Source organism: Triticum aestivum, chromosome 5B (assembly GCF_018294505.1).
Source record: "Triticum aestivum cultivar Chinese Spring chromosome 5B, IWGSC CS RefSeq v2.1, whole genome shotgun sequence".
Classification (NCBI taxonomy): Eukaryota; Viridiplantae; Streptophyta; class Magnoliopsida; order Poales; family Poaceae; genus Triticum; species Triticum aestivum.
Genome location: NC_057807.1, coordinates 348,180,342 through 348,200,420, shown reverse-complemented (window position 1 = coordinate 348,200,420; position 20,079 = coordinate 348,180,342).

The following is a 20,079-nucleotide window of genomic DNA, read 5'->3' as shown; positions in this document are numbered from 1 at the left end:
GGACAATGGTCGCGCTAACAAGCCTCATGACCCGCTTTTGCGCGGGGGAAGACAGCTGGCTAGCAAGATGCAGCACCAGCGACCCGAGTACATCCGAGATCAGAGATGGAAATGGAAAATCACGGCGCAGAAAAGATCAGCGCCGGAATAAAGAAAAAAGCCCAAAGAGCACGGCGGTCAACGCCGGATTCAAAAGCTTGCGGCCAAACAATAAAACACTGCCTCTTAAGGACAACAGTGATGAGCTATCCAACTTAAACAAAATTTTGGATCGAATATGTCAAATCCACAGTACCTCCGGAAGGCCTGCAAACCATACCCACCGAGATTGTTGGATTTTAAACAGTCCGGCAGACTCAACACCGAACACAAGGGGCTCGACGCGCCAAGCAAGGACGATGATGAACCCTACCAGCAGAGCACCGGAAAACAAAAGACTTTCCCACAAGAAGTCAAAGCAGTAAACTCACTTCATGTGATAGTACGGAAAAACAATACGGCACCCGCTAAGATAGGTGTCGCACGGTCCACCCCAGCGGAACCTCGAGATTGGATGTCAAAACCAATCACTTTTGACCACCTGGATTATTCCAGAAGTATCCGAAATGCAGGATGGACTGCTCTGATATTGGATCCTATAATCGACGGACTGCAATTTACACGAGTCCTGATGGACGACGGCAGTGATTTAAACCTGCTATATCCGGACACAATCCGCAAGTTGGGGATAGACCTTACTAGAATTCGACATAGCCGCACTTCCTTCAAAGGAGTGGCGCCAGGCCCTTACGCCAAGTGCACAGGCTCATTATTACTAGAAGTTGTGTTCGGGTCACCTGACAACTTCCGACGCGAAAAGCTAATCTTTCATGTCGCCCCATTCAAAAGTAGCTATCAAGCACTGTTGGGACGTGAAGCTTTCATCCGCTTTAACGCAATACCACATTACGCGTCTCTTACACTTAAAATGCCCGGCCCACGCGGCATCATTTCATTAAAAGGTCGTCTAAGACCCCGGACACGGCTGGACGAGTCCGGAATAAATAAGCTAGGGGCTACCTAGCCGCACACCCCTTCACAAGGGGCTGTGCATATAAGCAATAATGAGCTAACATAGGCTCAGCTTTATTAATTTATATTTCAATTTTTTATGCACTTTTTCGCACGATCCCTTTTCAAACTAAGTTCCTCTCTTTTTATAGATGAACAACATGCACACCCGTCCAGGATACGGCACAACGGAGACACAGGCACAGACGTGCAGTAGGGACCCATTTCAAGGATTCTTTTCAGATTAAGACCCTGCGTAAACCTTTCTTACTGTCTCTTGTTGCTATAACCCTGGTTTCTCATTATAACCAGAGAGGAGACTGGCGTTTTGGCATTGGCCGCGTCAGAGGACCTTGCCCGTACCTGGACACTAGGGGCTTAGGGCATTGTTCTGCCCGTTATTATAAAGACCGAACACCTTCGGGAGTGTTCGGCGTCTCGAGTTAGGCCTTGTATGCATCAGCTCCGAATCATGTCTTTGGTCAAATGTTGGGTTTGCCCGGCTCCTGTGTTTTGCTGCCTTACGTTCCGTATCATCGGCTAACGCGGCACTAGGAGAACTACTGCGATTGTGCCCCAGTTCGGCTGGGCGAGCACCTCAGTAGAGAAAGCCGAAAACTGACTGTCATGATACAACAAGAGACTGGTCAACCACTCGATCGACCAATGGAATGTTTAGAATTCTTCCGCTTTGACGAAGGGCCGTTTCCCAGTCAGGCACATACGCGCCCCGAATTCGGAGAGCGCGGTGCCCCCAGGGGCTATATCGTAGCCCTACCCTCAAACTCCCATGGCTAAGTGAAAGTGATAAAGCATTATAGTCCGGTTGCCTCGTTTGCTATGCTACCACCTCCTTCACCGGACCGAGACGTCGGATTAAGTGTGAAAATGCGCTATTTTTGCGAACACCCCCGCACCTTGTGCGTGGGGGCTGAAGCCGACGACTGCCATCTTTCAGGTTATACACACGTATACACAAACGGCCGCATAGGAGATATTTCACTACTTGAACGCACAAGTATAAAAGGCGCTTACATCATAAACATTGTTTTACAAAATAAAAACGTTCATTTGAACGTGACATTTTTTGAGCACTGCGACTCTATTACACGAGCACCACGTAGAACTTCGCCAAAATAGTGCTCGGCAGGTAACCGGCTCTCATCCGAACCCTGGGTTGCAACAGCGGTGGCATCCATCTCTGTCCAATGTGTCTTCACACGGGCGAGCGCCATCTATGCACCCTCTATGCAGGCCGACCGCTTCATCGCCTTGATATGCGGCACCGCCCCAAGAAATTGCTGCAATAAGCCAAAGTAGCTCTTCGGCTTGGCCCTATCCGGCCAGACATGAGTCACGATATCCGTCATGGCAAGCCCGGACAACCTATTTAGCTCAGCCCACTCGGCCAACCGGTCGGTCAGCGGAAGTGAACGCTCCGGACTATGGAATTGAGACCAAAACAGCTCTTCCGTCTCGTGATCCTTCTGGCTCCGGAAGTGCACAACGGCATCCGCCGCACTCGCTGCTAAGTCCATATAAGGGTCCTCCGGACCCCACAGCTGGCCAAGCTGAGCATACTTTGGATCCGTAAACCTTCGGCGCAGCAGAAAAGGCTTGTCAGCTACAATGTCTCCGGCCTGGCGCAGCTCTTCCTTTATAGCCCGCATTGCAGAACGGGCATCCTTGGCTTCGGCGGTGGCCTTCCCCGGGTCTTCTTGCCCCGTTAGGCGCTCCTTTTCAAGAGCCTCATTGCGGTCGGTAGCATCTTTTAACTTCACGGCCATTTCGGCCATCTCTTCCCTGCTTTGGCAGTGTGCTGCCTTTTCGGCTTCTAACTCCTTGGCCGCCCTCGAGGCAGCCGCATCACTCCTTCTAGCTTGTTCCTTCGCTTGAGTAAGTTCGGCCCGAAGGCTCTCCACAGCAGCGACACTATCTGCATTTCACACGCATGTTGTAAGGAGTGGGCTTCGGCTCCCTTACCAAGTGACCGCAAAGAAACACTTACCTTGCGACTCATCAAGTCGCCTGTTGACTAGCGCGATGTCAGCATCCGCAACATCGAGTTGCCGCTTTAGTTCAGCAACTCCATCAGTCCGGCTGGCCCCCGGATGATCTGCCACCTGCATAGGAACGGCGAAAATTGAAACCTGCGATTTTGATCCTCGGCACGCTGTCGCTTTCGACAACCTACCGAGTCTCGGGGGCTACTATCTATACAGGGCGCACTTTTATGTGCAAAACTGTCAAAAGGTGTGTCATTTTTATGTACCTCAAACCCCGCCAGCAAACTCCTGACGGCATTACGCAATCCGCCTTCGGCGGACGAAATCCTTCCAATCACCATACTCATCAATGCATGGTGATCTTCTGAGATAGACGCTCTCTCAAGCAGATCCTTCAGCCGCACACCAGTTGGTGCCGAACTATCCGGCATTGCCAAACTAGGGGGCACCCTCCGTGATGACACTTCAGGCTCGTCCGCCTTATCCGACGGTGCCGCGGACGGAGGCGTCTCGCTCTCCACCATCTCCGGATGAAGGTCCCCCGAAGACGAGCTCATTTGCGAAGGACGGAGATCCGAACTACAAGGTAAAAACTCGAGTTATCCTCAGAAGCACAAATAGGGTGTCCCTTATTATAAAACTCCCTTTTTTCTACTTACGGCTCGTTGGAGGGCTGATTCTTTAGGGGAGACTGTGCGGCCGGGGCCTCCCCGGGCGCAGGACCCTCTGGCGAAGATTTCTTCCCCCGCTTAGGGGCTTTGGCCCCTGGGTCCTCGGAGGCAGTCCTCTTCTCCCCTTGGAGGGAGGGGTTCTCGATCCCCCCTCTTTCAAGAGCCTCCTTGGGCGAGGCGGTAGCTCTTCTCTTTTCCCCTTCGCCTTCCTCTGAAGGCGCAACCTCCAGCATCCTGACATGCACGGAATCCGACGCGGTCTCTGGGAGGGGGGCGGACACCGTATCAGTTTAGAAGGAAATCGGTCAAAAGGTGAATCATAGAAAGGCAAACAAATGGTATACCCGGACTCGGAGCTACTTACTTGTGTATCCGGGCAATTGCAGCTTAGGCCAGCGTCCTCGGTCAATTCTGGACACGCCTCTCGCGATCCGAAGAATAATTTGTACATCTCCATGGGTGTCATACCCATGAAGTGTTGAAGAATCCGTGGCCCCTCCGGATTAAACTCCCACAGCCGGAGAGGGCGGCGTTTGCAGGGCAGGAGACGCCTAATCAGCATGACCTGCATTACCACAGCCATATCGATCTCCCTCGTTTGGAGGTTTCGAATCCGGCCCTGCAGTAGGGGCACGTCCTTTGACGGCCCCCAGTTGAGCCCTTGGTTGACCCACGACATCAACCATCGTGGAGGTCCCGAGCGGAATAAGGGCAGCGGCTTCTGCTTGCTGCCCTTCGGAGCGGTAATATAGTACCATTCCTGTTGCCACAAGCCGAGCTCTTCTTGGAAGGAGCCCTCGGGCCACGGGGCATCGGCCCTCCTGCTTACGACCGCCCCGCCGCACTCTGCTTGACGCCCCTCGATCATCTTCGGCTCCACATTGAAGGTCTTCAGCCACAGGCCGAAGTGGGGGGTGACACGGAGGAAGGCTTCGCAGACGACGATAAATGCGGAAATATGGAGGATGGACTCCGGAGCCAAGTCGTGGAATTCCAACCCGTAGTAAAACATGAGCCCTCTCACAAAAGGATCCATCGGGAAGCCTAAACCCCGACGGAGGTGGGATACAAAGACGACGTACTCGCCAGGCTCAGGGGTGGGGATGGCCTGCCCTTCCGCGGGCAACCTGTGCGAAATCTCGTAAGACAGGTACTTGGCCTCTCGCAGCTTTAGCACGTCCTCCTCCGTGACGGAGGAGGGCATCCACCGGCCCTGAAGGTCGGAGCTGGACATTGTTGAAGGTCCGAAGCACTCAAATCTGGGGCTCTGGGTGTTGGAACTTGGAGCAAGGAGAAGATTCGATGGAGGATTGAAGAAAAGAAACGAGCCTTGGTCCCATTATAAAGAGGGAGAATACTGAGAGCCGTCTCCGTGACCGTTCGGGACTCGCCCTCGATAGAGGGGGCGTGGCGACGGGCGCGGTTGGGTTACCCACGTCCGTATTGATGAGAATCCCGGAATAAGGGGAACACGATCTCTGCTTCGACAAGACGTGCCAAGGAAACCGCTTCGCTAAACGCGCTGAGGTGGTATAGTAAAAACTGATTCAAGTAAAGGCTTGGTAGTGGTGTGACGTCATGCCACAAAATACGTCAGCAGATTGAACTTGTGTACATATTATTCTCTCTACGGTGGAATGTGGAATTTATTTTGTAGAGCCGAACACTATCCTGGTGTTCACAATCTTCTATGAATTATTCGAAGGAGGAACCCGCCTTGAAATGCCGAACAATATGCGCACCGGACTCATCGTCATTGAAGCCTGGTTCAGGGGCTACTGAGGGAGTCCTGGACTAGGGGGTGTCCGGATAGCCGGACTATCATCATTAGCCGGACTATCATCGTCGGCCGGACTCCAACACTATGAAGATACAAGATTGAAGACTTCGTCCCGTGTCCGGATGGGACTTTCCTTGGCGTGGAAGGCAAGCTTGGCGATACGGATATGTAGATCTCCTACCATTGTAACCGACTCTATGTAACCCTAGCCCTCCCCGATGTCTATATAAACCGGAGGGTTTGACTCCATAGGACACAACAACCATTACAACAATCATACCATAGGCTAGCTTCTAGGGTTTAGCCTCCTTGATCTCGTGGTAGATCTACTCTTGTAATACCCACATTATCAGTATCAATCAAGCAGGACGTAGGGTTTTACCTCCATCAAGAGGGCCCGAACCTGGGTAAAACATCGTGTCCCTTGTCTCCTGTTACCATCCGCCTAGACGCACAGTTCGGGACCCCCTACCCGAGATCCACCGGTTTTGACACCGACAGTGTTGTTCTAGGGCAAAGAGTTGATAAGAAATTGAATGTTATCTAGTATGCTAGTAAGACTCTTCATACCGCCTAGAGAAATTATGCTACTACTAAAAAAGAGTTCTTAGCAGTTGTGTTTGCATGTGATAAGTTTAGACCTTATATTGTTGATTCCAAAGTTACTATTTACACTGATCATGCTGCTATTAAATATCTTATGGAAAAGAAGGATGCTAAGTCTAGGCTCATTAGATGGGTTCTCTTGCTCCAAGAATTTGATTTACACATTATTGATAGAAAGGGAGCTGAGAACCCCGTTGCAGATAACTTGTCTAGGTTAGAGAATGTTCTTGATGACCCACTGCCTATTGATGATAGTTTTCCTGATGAACAATTAGCAGTCATTAATGCTTCCCGTACTTCTCCTTGGTATGCTGATTATGCCAATTACATTGTTGCTAAATTTATACCGCCCAGTTTCACATACTAGTAAAAGAAAAAGTTCTTTTATGATTTAAGACATTACTTTTGGGATGACCCACACCTTTATAAAGAAGGAGTAGATGGTGTTATTAGATGTTGTGTGCTTGAGCATGAACAGGAACAGATTCTACGTAACTGTCACTCTGAATCTTATGGAGGACACCACGCTGGAGATAGAACTGCACACAAGGTACCACAATCTGGTTTTTATTGGCCTACTCTCTTCAAAGATGCTCGTAAGTTTGTCTTATCTTGTGATGAATGCCAAAGAGTAGGTAACATTAGTAGACGTCAAGAAATGCCTATGAATTATTTTCTTGTTAATGAACCGTTTGATGTTTGGGGCTTTGATTATATGGGACCTTTTCCTGCCTCCAATGGTTATACACATATTTTGGTTGCTGTTGATTACGTTACTAAGTGGGTAGAAGCTATTCCAACTAGTAGTGCTGATCATAACACTTCTATTAAAATGCTTAAATAAGTTATTTTTCCGAGGTTTGGGGTCCCTAGATATCTTATGACCGATGGTGGTTCACATTTTATTCATGGTGCTTTCCGTAAGATGCTTGCTAACTATGATGTCAATCATAGAATCACATCTCCTTATCATCCGCAGTCTAGTGGTCAAGTAGAGTTGAGCAATAGAGAGCTCAAATTAATTTTGCAAAAGACTGTGAATAGATCTAGAAAGAATTGGTCCAAAAAACTTGATGATGCATTATGGGGCTATAGAATTGCATACAAAAATCCTATGGGTATGTCTCCATATAAGATGGTTTATGGAAAAGCGTGTCATTTACCTCTTGAACTTGAACATAAAGCATATTGGGCTATTAAAGAGCTCAACTATGACTTCAAACTTGCCGGTGAGAAGAGGTTGTTTGATATTAGCTCACTTGATGAACGGAGAACCCAAGCATATGAGAATGCCAAGCAATTCAAAGAAAAAGTCAAACGCTAGCATGATAAGAGGATACAAAAGCGTGAGTTTAACGTAGGAGACTATGTATTATTATTCAACTCTCGTTTAAGATTTTTTGCAAGAAAACTTCTCTCTAAATGGGAAGGTCCCTACGTTATCGAGGAGGTCTATCGTTCTGGTGCCATAAAAATCAACAACTTCGAAGGCACAAGTCCAAGGGTGGTAAACGGTCAAAGAATTAAGCATTATATTGCAGGTAGTCCTATCAATGTTGAAACAAATATTATTGAAACCGTAACCCCTGAGGAATACATAAGGGACACTTTCCAGAACGTTCCAGACTCCGAAAAGGAATAGGTATGTGGTACGGTAAGTAAACCGACTCCAAAACAACTCCAATGGCAATTTTTATCAGTTTTGGAATAATTAAGAATTTTAGGAAGAAAGAAGTAGTCCGAAAGGGACACGAGGCCTCCACGAGAGTGGAGGGCGCGCCCCCTGTCTCGTGGGCACCTCGTGTGCCTCCCGGACTCTGTTTTCTCGCACGTTAAACATTTTGGTCGATAAAAATTCATTATATATACTCCCAAAGGTTTTTACCACTGTATCACACAAATATCCTCTGTTTTCGTTTCGAGTTGTTCCTGTTGCAGAATAAAGCAAGATGTCTTCTCAGGAGTCAGTCGGGGAGAGTCGGGTGTTTCACCCAACACCGGGTCCAGGAGCAAATAGCGATGCCTATCACTTTGGATCATCAACGGAGGATGAGATGGAGGCTGATTTGAAAAGGATAGATGCCATGGGGGAGGATCAAGAAGTTACCTCTCGTCTCCAAGCAGAATTCACTATGGGGGAACTACCTAGCCTGGCTATCCCTACTTCAGTCACCCCTTCCAACTTTAAATTTCTCTCTTATGAAAATATGAAAAAGAGTTTTACTTGTTCTCCATAAGCTATGCAGCATCCTTGGGTAAAAGGAGCTTTGGCCGTTACAGGCAAGCTCCGTAAAGAAATTATGAACCTCAAACAACAAGTCAACAAGCTCGAGGAGGAGAATCGTATCCTGAAGGGCATCATCGCCAAGAAGATCATAACACCAACCGTGAAGAAGGAGAATTAACTACATGGGTATGGGCACTCCCCTTGGCAACTGCCAAGCTTGGGGGAGGTGCCCCGGTATCATATCACCATCACACCCCTATCTTTACCGTTTTATTTAGTTCGATCCTTTTATTAGTATCTTGATCTAGTAGATTGAAGTTTTGATATCAAGTAGTTTTGAGTTTTGCTTTGTGATCTCTTTTTGTAATCGAGTCCGTGAGCTATCTATAATAAAGATTAGTATTGAGTCAAGGGCTTTGCTATGTTGCCATGATCTTGAGAAAGTAGAAAGAAAAAGAAAAGAGTTCATATTGATCTTATGGATAGTGATGACTTCACATATAGAAAGTATGAGGCATAAAAGTTGTTGAGAGTTGATAAACGTAGTCTTGGTCATCGTTGCAATTAATAGGAAGTGATAAGGAGAGAGAGGTTCACATATAAATATATTAACTTGGACACCTTTTATAATTGGGAGCACTCATTAGGTATGACATGCTAAAAGAGTTGACGTTGGACAAGGAAGACAATGTAATGGTTTATGTTTTTGCATATCTCAGTTAAAGTATATTGTCATTGACCTTCCAAACATGTTGAGCTTGCCTTCCCCCCTCATGCTAGCCAAATTCCTTGCACCAAGTAGAGATACTACTTGTTCTTCCAAACACCCTTAAACCCAGTTTTGCCATGAGAGTCCACCATACTTACCTATGAATTGAGTAAGATCCTTCAAGTAAGTTGTCAGGTTGCAAGCAATAAAAATTGCTACCTAAATATGTATGACTTATTAGTGCAGAGAAAATAAGCTTTCTACGATCTTGTTGTGGAAGTAATAAAAGCAACGGACTGCATAATAAAGGTCCACATACAAGGGGCAATATAAAGTGACGTTCTTTTGCATTAAGATTTTGTGCATCAGCCCTAAACGCACATGACAACCTCTGCTTCCCTCTGTGAAGGGCCTATCTTTTACTTTATGCTTTTACCTTATGGTTGAGTCAAGGTGATCCTCACCTTTCCCTTTTTCATTTTATCCTTTGGCAAGCTCCTCGTGTTTGAAAGATCATGATATATATATATATCCAATTGGATGTAAGTTAGCATGGGCTATTATTGTTGACATCACCAAAAGGTGAATACGTTGGGAGGCAACACGATAAGCCCATATCTTTCTCAGTGTCCGGCTAAAACTCCATAACCACAAGTATTGCATGAGTGTTAGAAATTATAGAAGACTACAAGATAGTTGAGTATCTGAATTTGCTGAAAAGCTCTATTGTTGACTCTTTCTGATGTTATGATAAATTGCAATTGCTTCAATGACTGAGATTATAGTTTGTTAGTTCCCAATGAAGTTTTTGAACCATACTTGACATTGTGAATTGATTGTCACTTGAGCATAGGAAATCATATGATAAAATCTATATATGTTGTTGTTATAAGAATGATCATGATGCCCCCATGTCTGTATTTTATTTTTATCGACACCTCTATCTCTAAACATGTGGACATATTTTTCGATATCGGCTTCCGCTTGAGGACAAGCGAGGTCTAAGCTTGGGGGAGTTGATACATCCATTTTGTATCATGCTTTTATATCAATATTTATTGCATTATGGGCTGTTATTACACATTATATCTCAATACTTATGGCTATTCTCTCTTATTTTACAAGGTTTACCATGAAGAGGGGGAATGTCCGCTGGAATTCTGGCTAGAAAAGGAGCAAACATTGGAAACCTATTTTGCACTGCTCCAAAAGTCCTGAAACTCCATGAAACATGTTTTTGGAATTTATAAGAATTATTGAGCAAAAGAAATACATCAGGGGGCCCACACCTCAGCCAGGAGACACTACAAAAAAAGACACATCCATGACATTTTCGGTCGAACGATTTTTTTTCTGTCATACATATGACACTTCTATGACGATAATTGTGACAAAACCCGGTATCATCATAGATGTGGTGGGCTCCTACTTCTATGACAAAAAATCATGACAGAAGATGGGCTTTTCGTCCTGGGCGGGCCGGAGACGCAGCTGCATGACATTCTTTGGGCCGTCCATGACGGAAAAAACCGTGGTAGAAGCGAGGGGGAGGAAAATTTTGGGGAGTTGCCGGTTACGGTGGGAGGTCGGGGGCGGAGCGATGCGCGTTTCTCTCGTACGTACGCATGTGTTGCGAGGCGTTGGCTCTAACTGAAGTCGAGCGAGGCATTGGGCTCTAACCGAACCCGAGCGATTGCACTGCAGGCTACACGTTACTGAACCCGAGCGATCGATCGATGGTTGTTAACTGAACCCGGTGGAGAGATTCCTTCGCTACTGCTGCTAACTGAAGCCGATCGATGCTGCCTCTGGGATGAACAGTGAGCATTGCGGGGGGGGAGGGGGTTTGGATGAACAGTCAGCGGTGGCGTTGCCTCTGGATGAACAGGAACCCGTGGTGTGGAGGGCTGGATGAACAATAGACGATGGATGGGTGGTCGTGGAGGGGTGGTTGAACAGGACCCCGTGGTGTGGAGGGCTGGATGAATAGTAGACGGTGGAGGGGTGCCCGTGGAGGGGTGGTTGAATAGTAGCCGGTGGAGTAGCCCGCGGTGGAGGCTGGATGAACAGGAGCCCGTGGAGGTTGGAGGAGGTCGACGGTAGCCCGTGGAGGCTGGAGGAGGTCGATGGTGGAGATGAACAGTATCCCGTGGAGTCCCGTTTTGCGGTACGCCACACCCCTCCCCCCCTGTTTTGACTGTAGCGCTCCAACACAAGTCCGTTTCGTCCATTTTGCGGTATGCCACACCCCTCCCGATGAACAGGACCCCTGTTTCGACCGTAGCGTTCCAACACAAGTCTGTTTCGTCCGTTTTGCGGTATGCCACACCCCTCCCGATCAACAGGACCCCCATTTTGACTGTAGGAGGTCCGTTTCCTCTGTTTTGTGGTACGCCAGGCCCCTCCCGATCAACAGGACCCCGTTTCGAACATGGCCGGTCGAACACAAGGCCGTTTCCTCCGTTGTGCGGTACGCCAGGCCTCGTTTCCATCGCCTGTTCCGTCCAAGCCCTCCCGATGAACACGACCACGCATTCCGTTCCGACCCAGCCGGTTGGCTCCCCATGAACACAACGACAATGTTGTTTCTTTGTTCCGACCCAGCCATGTATGTATGTGTGATAGGCGTTAGAGACCCTGCCCGTATGTATGTACGTGGCCGTATTTTCTTTCTTGCACCCTCGCCGCTATACGTACGTGTACATGCTACGTGTGTGCCTCTACATCCACCAGTATATATGTACGTACACGTTCGCGACTAGAATGACAACGCTACGTACGCTTCGACCAGGTGGGTCTCGACTGTCATGCACTTCCTTGCGTGCGAATATGTAGCTAGTGGGTCCCAGCAGTCAGGGGGGCGAATTGTTTTTTTTGCCCGGACGCACTTCCTTGCGTGCGAAGGTGTAGCTGGTGGGTCCCAACAGTCAGGGGGGAAACATTTTCTTCGCGAAATATGGTGGCCCGTCCGGTGGGTCCCCGCTGTCAGGTGGAGGAATAATTATTTTGCGTGTAATAAGGAGGCACTTCCTTGCTGCGGCCGTGGACCCAGCTGTCAGCCTCTCCACGTAGTGTCCACGTCCAATGGAAGCCATTCCTTGACCACGTTGACCACGCCGAGGCGAGAGCACCAGGGCGGTGGACGACGGCGAGGCCTAGGAAGGGGACGACGCGGAGCCGGGGAAGACGCGGCAGTGGATGCCCACGCGTAGAGGAGTACGAGGGTTCACTAGTTTGCTGTGGTGTGAGGCTCCCGTTGCCGCAGAATAACAGGGGGTGTGGGTGAGTAGAGGGATGGCCTGGCCAGCGGTGGGAGTAGTAGGGGGCGGTGAGGCCTCCGCCGCATCGCAGCCGGCCACGGGAGGCAGGAGCACGAGGCATGACCGGCGTTGGTTTGGGCGGCTGGAGCAAGAAGACCAAAGGTTGAAGAAGCACTATGGCCGTTGGATGGACATCGTACGATCACTGGAGCTAGAATCGTGCATATTGACTAAGTTGACAAAGTCCTCCGTCCCCGTCAACTTAGTAGGCCCACAAGTCAGCCTGCCACTATACTGGGTCCCAGCTAATAGGGGGAGTATTCATTTTTTTGTGCGTAATAAGGAGGCACTTCCTTGCGTGCGAAGATATAGCTGGTGGGTTTGAGCTGTCAACGGCGGTAACGTTTTTTTCGTGAAATACTGAGGCCCTTTCAGTGGGTCCCCGATGTCTGGTGGAGGAATCATTATTTTTGCGCGTAATAAGGAGGCATTTCCTTGCGTGCGGCCGTGGACCCAGCTGTCGGCCTCTCCACGTACAGTCCACTTCAGATGCATGTTGGTTGTTGACCACGTTGACCAGGCCGCGCCGAGAGCACCAGGGCGGTGGACGACAGCGAGGCCAAGGAAGGGAACGACACGGAGGCAGGGAAGACTCAGCAGTTGTTTCCCACGCGGAGGGGAGTACAACTGAATGAGGGTTTACAGGTTCGTCTGCCGTCGCCGGAGAATAACAGCAGGTGTGGGTAAGTAGAGGGATGGCTAGGCCAGCAATGGGAGTACGGTGGGGCGGTGAGGCCTGCGCGGCAGCACAATCGGCCGCGAGGAGGAGGGAGCTGGTAGTCCCGCCGGCGCTTGTTTGAGCGGCTGGAGCAGGAAGAGCAGAGATTGAAGAAGCACGATGGCCGTTGGATGGCCATCCAACAGTCACTGCTTGTGCGTCAACCTTTTTTTAGGAAAGCCTCAAATCTGTGGAAAACAGCATATAGCCCATCTGCCATTATTTCTAATAATTTACAGCCCATTTGCTAATTCTTAAGGTTTTGTTTGGAGCCCATATTCTTTTTGTTAGCATTACAGCCCATATTATGGCCACGGTTAAAAAATTATACAAAATTTTGCATATTTCGGTGCGGTCCGAACTGTTTTTAATCCCAAAATTTTGACTCACATTCAAACTGATTTTAAAACTAAATGTATATCAATATAAAATCCAACAAATTCTCCACGCATAAAAATTAATGTAATTTAAAATCTCAAAATGAAAAAAATATATTTCAAACTAATTGCCGCTTTGATGTGTCTTAAAAATGTACAACCCATTTCTCATTACTGATGGGCCATTTTCTCGGCCAGCTGAATGAAAGCTCTCCTCGTCTTGAAAGATTTGCAGCCCAACAGGCCTGACAAAGCGACTTACTTGGCAAATCACAAAAAAACTGGGCTGTGGCCATGGACCCAGTTGTCAGCCTCTCCACGTACAGTACTCTTCCGATGGAAGTCGTTCCTTGACCACGTTGACCACGCCGCACGGAGAGAACCACGGCGGTGGACAACGGCAAGGCCTAGGAAGGGGACAACGCGGAGCCGGGGAAGACGCGGCAGTGGAAGCCCGCGCGGAGAGGAGTACGAGGGTTCACTGGTTCGGCTGCCGTCGCCGTAGGGCCTGGCCAGCGGTGGGAATAGTAGGGGGCGGTGAGTCCTCCGCGGCAGCACAACCGGCCACGGGAGGCAGGAGCATGAGGCACGACCGACGCTGGTTTGGGCGGCTGGAGCAAGAAAACCAAAGGTTGAAGAAGCACTACGGCCGTTGGATGGACATCGTACGGTCATTGGAGCTAGAATCGTTCATATTGACTAAGTTGACAAAGCCCTTCGTCCCCGTCAACTTAGTAGGCCCACAAGTCAGCCTCCCACCAAGGTGGGTCTTAGCTAGGAGGGGGAGTATCATTTTTTTGTGCGTAATAAGGAGGCACTTCCGATGGATCCGAGCTGACAGCGGTGGGGGGGGGGGACGTTTTTTTTGCGAAACACGGTGGCCCGTCAGGTGGGTCCCAGCAGTCAGAGGGCAAACATTTTTTTCGCAAAATACGGTGGCCCGTCCAGTGGGTCCCTCCTGTCAGTTGGAGGAATCATTATTTTCCGCGTAATAAGGAGGCACTTACTTGCTGCGGCCGTGGACCCAGCTGAGACTCTCCACGTACAGTATACTTCCGATGGAAGTCGTTCCTTGACCACGTTGACCTCGCCGCATTCCGTTGCATGCATGCGTCCATGGGCGTGGCGCGTCCCCACTGTCAGCCTCTCACGTACAGTTATCTTCCGATGACTCTCGGTTGTTGACCACGTTGACCACACCGTGCCGAGCGCACCCAGACTGGAACGACCCGGAGATGGGGAAGATGGGGCAGTGGAGTCGTAGATGGAGAGGAGTGGGAAACTTCACTGGTTTGGGTGCGTGCCAGCACAGCCGCGGTGCCGCCCATGGGAGACAGGAGCAAGAACAGAGGTTGAAGAAGGAGCAGGACTGTTGGATTAATATCCAACGGTCCAGCTGCTAGAATCATTTGTTGATTAAGTTGACAAAGCCGTGCGTACACGTCCGCTTAGCAGTCCCACAAGTCAGTCACCAAATATGACGGGTCCCAGCTGTCAACGGGATGAATAATTTTTTTCGCAAAACAAGGAGGCACTTCCTTCCGTGCGAAGATACAACCGGTGGGTCCCAGCTGTCAGGTGGAGGAAACCTTTTTTTCTAGCTTAATAAGGAGGAACTTTCCTTGCGTGCGACCATGGACCTTGTGGGTCCCAGCCATTAGGCTCTCCACGTACAGTCCTCTTCCGATGACTCTCGTTTGTTGACCACACCGCACCGAACACAGCGAGGCGGTGGACGACGGCGAGGCCCACGACGGGAACGACTCGGAGATGGGAAAACACGGCAGTGGAGTCGTAGATTGAGAGGAGGAGAAGGGTTATAACTGGTTCTGTTGCAATTCATATCAAACTCAGGTTCACAGGGCACGTTCATATTCATAGCCAACATTCACTATCAACAGCTCAAAAGATTCATATATACACAAGCTCAGCATATCTATGCATCCAAATGATTGATAGATCACACGACAATATTCATACATAACTCACAAAAAGATTCAGATATACACATGTTCAGTATGTTTATGCATCCAAATGATTGAGATCACAGCCAATATGATGCATGGACGAACTTTAATTACCTAGGGTACGGACTGGTAAATGGTGTTCAATCAGAGGTACTTCTTGCTAAAATTAGTTCTTGTACGAGTAAACTTTCGAGTACATAAGAGGCAGCACATGCAATCTGAACTTTGCTTGTAGGTTTATCCTCAAATAGTGGCCTCGTGCCGACGGAGGTTTGAGAAACTTGGCCACTACTTTCATCCAACTAGTTTACTGGCTCATCTTGGTCCTGTATCTCGCCAAAATTCTACATTGCAGACGAGAAAGGAGGCGGTTGAGAAAATGAACCACCCAAATTTTTTGTGCAGTTCAACGGAAATGGAGCATCCTTGGCGTGCAGACTGATTAAGTCCCAGATGAATATACGCGTCAACCAACTTGTTGGAATCTTTAGACTCCATGCCATATAGTTCGCTACCATATGTGCCGATAACCAAAAGGCACAAGTTGGGACCAAAGACTGGACTGCGTTTTTCTGGGCTATGCACCAAGCAATATTTTTGGCGTTCACTCTCCTAATACTTGGAGTTTGACAATTGGTTGACGCCGGTTGATACTTGAATGAATATAGGAACTTCTTATCAACATCGATGCTTGTCTGAGTGAACTTTGGAGTACATAGCAGTAGCATAAGTACCTGTCCATCTGATCATTTTGTGCAGTTCTACTGAAATCACCCGATGTAATGATTTGCCTACGAGTTCAGGCTCCAAATTACTCCTTTATGAAATCGGCAAACAGTAGCACAATACCAAATTACCAATACATATGATAGGCTCAATAATCAGGATAAAGACCAGTACCAACCTGTGTGAGGTAGCATATCAATTACTATTTCCTTTGACTGGAAGCTGAGATAAGCCAAGCGACTGACAGCAAAGGAAGAAAGCAAGCGGAGATTAGCGACTGACAAGAAAGGACGGAAGCTGTCGAGGCAATAAAGCACCCAAAGTTTTTGTGCAGTTCCACCAAAATCGAGCATCCCTGTTGGCACATATATTGAGAGAGTGAGATTACTGTAATAGTGGGACTAGTTGATGAAACATACACTAACAAATAGAAGCACCCTCATTATCTTAATGGGTAAAGTTAGCAACATAGTAGTCTTGCTTAAAGAGAGGTATTAGTTTATTTAATCACTGCCAATTAGCTCAACTCAACACTCAAAGCATTGCCATTTATCATAGGTTGCAAAACTTAAAAGTGCAAAGATAAAGGAGTTTCTCATGACAGTAGCACGATACAAATAGAGATGACAGCAAACTAATATGGATGAAGGCCTTAGGCTCGTATCAACCTGAGAAAAAAGCTTATTCATGTAGTCCCATAAGAGATGATAAAGCACTCACTAGAATCACACAATAGTATATATTTTTGTGCACTTCAAATGTATGGTTGAAATCACTCTTGTTTACCAGTGCTGAGATTATATCGAAAGATTACCAAGAACTTCCAGCAGAGTTAAAGCACTAGCTGGGATACAGTTCATTGTATTGTCTTGTGTAGTTGCACTAAAATGATTGATTGGCACAACAGGATCCCTGTTTGCACAAGTAGGAACAAGGTGAAACCTTCATTAGCTTAGTGAGAAAGGATAGGAAGACATTAGCATATTACTCAAATAGTAGCATCGAATTCATGATGGACAATACGCAAAACATTGCCTCATTGAACCAATGGCAATAAATTGACATGCAAAACAATAGCACTATTATGTCATGACACTAATAATATTCCCTCCCTGCTCCACCACATGATTCACCTCCATAGACAAACATTCACACGTACATGATTCAACATAGGGTCCTACTAAAGATTTGTTTAACTCCAACAGGAAAATTAGGCAGTAATAAATTAGTGGTACTTACGTGCTCCTAATTAATTAAGTGAGACAATAGAAGTGGAAGGGCTCCCTGGAGGATCGTCTCACATGTAAGGTAGTCATTGCCGGAGCCCTTGAATAGCCTCGACTGAGGCCTCTGGCTTCAGCAAGATCGCCTTGGCACTGTTTATTCTTCTTCTTCTTCCTCTTCATGCTATGTTTCTCTTTCTCCTCACCAGTTGGTGAAACCAAGTACATGATTGGCCTTCTAATTTAGAATTGGTTTTGTCAGTGAGGGAGTACAAGTGTACTAGTAAAAAACAGCATTATTTTCTCATGGCAGTCAGAAAATAGAGATGAACACATGCATTAAATATCATTCTTACCTAAAGGAAGGTTATGGCGCCAATATGGATGATGAGGATTGGAACACAGATCTCCCTTTGTGCAATTCCACCAAAATGAACCAACTGTTCCATCTGACATTCCAGTTAAACAGCACAAAAGTCACTTCTTCTAAGAAGAGTTTTGTGCAGTGCACCAAAAGGTCACAACAGCAACCAGGTGAATTGGATATCCCTGTTTGCACAAAAAGGCACAGAGGAAACAGTCAGAGTCTCAAACAATTACAGGCAAAAACATTTGGCTAAACTTGTCAGAGTCTCAAACAATTACAGGAAAAAACAGTGGCATGGCTTCATTTTTACCAGGGACATTATATTAAGAACAGCTAAGGCTGCGTTCGGTTCACGGGTTTGGTGCAGGATTTTCGTAGGAACACAATTCCTATAGTATTCTTTCCCTTCCAACCATTCGGAACACGGGAAAGGTGAATAGTGTTTCATAGGAAAGCTGGTCTGGTAGTACTGATTCCATCGGATTAGAAACATCCACGCGCTGCTCATTTTTTGGGCAGAAGCCCGAGGCAGGCGCTCGCTGCCATGCGTTAGACAGGTTGCTGCGCTGTGTTTGCCGGAATAAAAAAATCAACCTATGTGTGGTACGTGAGGTGAGGAAAAGAGTAGTCACTGTGCAGCTGAATAAACAAATAGCATCTCATACTGCCAATCATGCTACTTTAAAAAAACAAATATGTACATTTCGTAGTCCATCCGAACACATTCTCTTGAGAGTTTCCTCCGGTTCGCTGTTCCATAGTTTTATACCTACATTCCTTTCCTATTCCTCTATTTTCATCAAGACCTATGTTTTCTGCCCCTTTATTCCGACCGGAGCCTAAATATTTGGTATAAGGGCATGGGACAGTGGGTGCACCAGCAGTACAACACCATGTACGTAAACAGGGGCATAAAGTGGTGATTCATAGTTTGTTGCCCCGAGAAACAAACATCCAAGAAACATATCTGGGTTGGTCCCATTTTTGTTCACTCTAGCCACCTACTCCTATGTGTTGATAGCAAATCTAGTCCTGGTCATACCACTGTGTACAGCGTTACCCCTATATTTCCCTTTTCGACCAAGAGACCGGTTGGATGACCAGTCTGTACTACTTTCATCCCCTTTCCTTCATGTTTGTACCAAGTCCGATGTACATACTAAATTCCCCCACCCCCACTTTATTTCAATGACAAGTATTTTCGGACGGAGGGAGTACAAGATTCTACTCCATGAAGTAGCTTTACCTCTAACAATAGAAGAAGAAAAAATAGTTGACGTTGGACCATCCGATCGAGAGGGGCTGAGAGGTAGAAAATGATGCACATGCAGCGATGTAGCGAGCTGGGGAAGTAGAGCTAAGGCGGTTTCGAACGAAGATATACCTGAAGGTCGTCGGGATGTGGATAGGTGGGCGGCGGGAGGCCGGATCCGCCCACAGGCAACGACGAAGAGATCGGAGGACCTCCCGCGCTGGCGCTCGGCCAGAGATAATGGTGCGGCCAGCAGTGGGTCTCCTCCCTCGCTGTCAACGATGGCCTGAACGCTGCCCCTCCTCCCCTTCACTGGCGAAGGGGGATACGTCCGGATCTGTAACCAGCGGTGAGGATAGAAAACCAGTGTTTTTTGAAGGGAGAAAGACAGGGTTACTACCCCTATCTTGTTTAGATCTGGAGAGGATGAGAGTGTGTGAATAGAGCAGCCCTTGCAAGCAAGCGCGGAGGCTCCGACCTATATATAAGTAGTGGGGTAGTTTTCCTTTTTCACTCCATCAAAACAATCATTCAAAATTGTGTACTATACTACATGCCAGGTCGTGATTTTTTTTAGTTGTTGATTGTTTTTTGAGATAGCTACCCGCTTGTTCCAAGTGGTGTTACGGTGTGCCAGCTCGCACTTTGTATCATTCAAGTCTGGTAGTACTACAAGTCCCTCCATTAAATGAACAACCACCCCCTCATAAAAATTGTGAACAAGCCCACGGCTAAAATTAGCGGAAATGTGGGTTGCCCCAACATGCATTATTATTTGTATTTTCTACTCCCTCTGTTCCTAAATATAAGTCTTTTTTATTAGCCACACCTAAGACAAGAATTTTTTTATTAGCAGTGAACCCCACATGTCATAGACACAAAAATTGTGGCAAGATTCCCTTAGGCAAGCCAAAGTGTGTCTAACAATTTGAGCAACTCAGGTTAGGCAAGTGTGGGAAAAATAATGTGGCAACATAAGACAAACATAGTCACAATCCAAACAGCCCCGTGATTTTTTGTGACATGCATGAAAATTTGGTTAGTTAAATTTATAGTCAAAATTTGGCAAGGTGCATCAAA